Source organism: Thamnophis sirtalis, unplaced genomic scaffold (assembly GCF_051295495.1).
Source record: "Thamnophis sirtalis isolate CommonGarterSnake01/CBP01778 unplaced genomic scaffold, rThaSir2_p1.2 scaffold_8, whole genome shotgun sequence".
Taxonomy (NCBI): domain Eukaryota; kingdom Metazoa; phylum Chordata; class Lepidosauria; order Squamata; family Natricidae; genus Thamnophis; species Thamnophis sirtalis.
The window spans coordinates 36,758,679-36,762,190 of record NW_028261388.1 but is presented as its reverse complement, the minus strand read 5'-3'; positions in this window follow the sequence as shown (position 1 = coordinate 36,762,190).

The window sequence follows — 3,512 nt, the reverse complement described above, 5'->3', positions numbered from 1 at the left end:
GTTGAGTATATGGGATTGTATGTAAGTGTGTGAGTGACCCACTTTTATTGTTATTACTGTTGCATTTGTGTATTTTAATAATTACGTGGGGACTGGTTGTGTGAGTGTTTGAGTATGCTTGGCTCGGAGGACCTGCTAGGGAAGGCGGGGGGTACCGGGGTGATTGGGGGGACTACGGCCACGGGAGTGGGTCGGAGCATTGCGGTCGTGACAGGGAGAGGCAGATACGGCGGGGACCTTAGGGCTAGCCATTACCGGGGAAGGAGGGTTCGCTACATTACAGAGATCCCTCCTTCCGGCCCTTTGAGTCCCACTCCAAGACCAGATGGCGCGAGTACCCAGGACCCTGGTCTCAGGCTGCTGTTGCTAAATGCCAGGTCTGTTATTCACAAGGCTCCCCTCGTCCGGGACTTAATTGTTGACGAGAGGGCAGACCTGGCATGTATTACTGAAACCTGGCTGGGCACAGAAGGAGGAGTCCCCCTTGTAGAGATGTGCCCAGAGGGATTTCAGGTGCTTCATCAGCCGAGAGCCCAGGGAAGGGGTGGCGGTGTGGCTATTGTAATCCGGGAGTCTCTGTTACCTCGTAGGGTCCCTGCTCCGGAGCTTGTCGGGTGTGAGTCCCTGCTGATAAAGTTGGACCTCAAGGGTCAAGTGGGTCTGCTGCTAACGTACCTGCCTCCCAACTGCGTTGCAGCATCCCTCCCCTCGCTCCTCGAGTCAGTAGCCGAGCTGGCAGTTGAGTTCCCCAGGCTTATAGTTCTGGGGGACTTCAATTTGCCATCGCTCGGTGAACGCTCTGATGGGGCGCAGGAGTTCATGGCTTCCATGACAGCCATGGGCTTGACCCAGGTAATTCGGGGCCCAACCCATGCAGCGGGTCACATGCTCGACCTCGTATTCCTCTCGGAGCAGTGGATGTGTGATCTTGGTCTGAGGGGGAGTGACATCATACCCCTGTCGTGGTCAGACCATTGCCTACTGAGGCTTGACTTCCGGAGGCCAAACCCCCACCGTAGGGAGGAGGAACCGACCAGGTGGTTCCGCCCCAGGCGACTTATGGACCCATTGAGGTTCCAGACGGAGCTTGGGGTCATTCCTGATACTCTCGCCCACAGTTCGGCGGAGACTCTGGTTGCCGCCTGGCACTCGGCGGCGTCGGAGTCTCTTGATCGGATTGCGCCACTACGGCCCCTCCGGGTCAGTGGATCCCGGAGGCCCCCTTGGTTTACCGAGGAGCTCCGGGAGAAGAAACGCCGGAGGAGATGCCTAGAGCACCAGTGGAGGTCCGATAAGTCCGAGGCGAACCGAGCTCTTCTAACCACCTGCACCAAGGACTACGTTCGAGCATTAAGAACTGCCAAAAGATCATACATTTCTGCCTTGGTTGCGTCCGCCGAGTCACGCCCAGCCGCCCTGTTTAGGATAACCCGCTAACAGGAGGGATGCGGGAGACCCCTTGCAGGGTAGGGTTGAGGACTATGCTCAATTCTTGGCGGACAAAATAGCTCGGTTTCGGTCGGACTTGGACTCCACCGCAGTAGATCCAGCCGAGACACAGGAGGACCGCTTGGCAAATCATCTCTGGGTTGAGTTCCAGGATGTTGCCTCTGGGGATGTGGACAAGGCCATTCGAGCTGTAAGTGCCTCCACCTGTATTCTGGACCCGTGTCCCTCCTGGCTGGTTGCCAACAGCAGGGAGGTGACACATGGCTGGATCCAGGCGGTCGTGACCGCCTCCCTTCGGGAGGGGCACTTCCCCGCCGTACTTAAAACGGCGGTGGTGAGACCCCTCCTGAAGAAACCATCCTTGGATCCAGCCATTTTAAACAACTTTCGTCCTGTCTCCAACCTCCCCTTTATCGGGAAGGTTGTTGAGAAGGTGGTGGCCTTCCAGCTTCAACGGGCCTTGGAGGAAGCTAGTTATCTTGACCCCTTCCAGTCCGGCTTCAGACCTGGTTACAGCACAGAAACCGCTTTGGTCGCATTGACCGATGATCTCTGGAGGGCCAGAGATGGAGGCTATGCATCCATCCTGGTTCTCCTTGACCTCTCAGCGGCTTTCGATACCATCGACCATGGTATCCTTCTGCGACGACTGCGGGAGGTGGGAGTGGGAGGCACTGTTTTACAGTGGTTCTCCTCCTACCTCTCGGACAGGTCGCAGTCGGTGTTGGTCGGGGGGCAGAGATCGTCCCTGAGGCCCCTAACATGTGGGGTGCCACAGGGTTCGGTCTTATCCCCCCTACTATTTAACATTTACATGAAACCGCTGGGCGAGATCATTCGGAGGCACGGGATAAAATACCACCAATATGCGGACGATACGCAACTGTATCTGTCCGCCCCGTGCCAACTCAATGAAGCGGTGGACGTGATGAGCCAGGGTCTAGAGGCCGTTAGGAACTGGATGAGCGCTAACAAACTGGTACTCAACCCGGACAAGACCGAGTGGCTGTTGTGCTTCCCTCCCAATAATTTGGCGAATGTACCAACACTTAGGCTGGGGGGTCAAATTTTACACCCCTCAGATAGGGTCCGCAACTTAGGAGTCCTCCTGGACCCACAGCTGACTTTTGACCACCAGCTGTCGGCTGTGACCAGGGGGGCATTTGCCCAGGTTCGCCTGGTCCGCCAGTTGCGGCCCTACCTAGACCGGGAGGCTCTCACAACAGTCACTCGAGCCCTTGTGATCTCTAGGCTGGAATACTGCAATGGGCTCTACATGGGGTTGCCCTTGAAGTGCATCCGGCGACTACAGTTAGTCCAGAATGCAGCCGCGCGAGTGATAGTGGGCGCACCGCGATTCGCCCACGTTACACCTGTCCTCCGCGAGCTGCACTGGCTACCTGTTGGTCTCCGGGTGCGCTTCAGGGTACTGATGACCACCTTTAAAGCACTCCATGGTAGTGGATCTGGGTACTTGAGAGACCGCCTCCTGCCGATTACCTCCCTTCGACCAATTCGATCGCACAGACTGGGCCTCCTCCGAATCCCATCTGCCAGTCAATGCCGACTGGCGACCACACGGAGGAGAGCCTTTTCTGTTGCAGCTCCGACCCTGTGGAACGATCTCCCCGCTGAGATCCGTACCCTCACCACCGTCCAGACCTTCCGCGCGGCCCTCAAGATCTGGCTCTCCCAGCAGGCCTGGGGATAGGTTCCTAATTCACCCGCCCGAGTGTTTGATTGTTGAACGAAAGTTGTGTTTTACTATTTTTTCTTTGTTCACATTTTGTTTTGTTTTTGATGTTGCACTTCCCTTCCTTGTGATTGTGAGCCGCCCTGAGTCCCCTCAGGGAAAAGGGCGGCCTATAAATTTTAATAAATTCAAATTCAAATTCAAATTTAATTCTACATCTTGCTTTTATTTTTATGCAATCTAACTTTAATTGTTCAGAGGCAAAACTGACCATTGTTAAACAATCTGCAGTTTTATAAGTATTTTTAGGCTAAAATGTTTGTTATCCAAAGACCACAAAAGATTTACAGATATCTCATAGAAATATTTT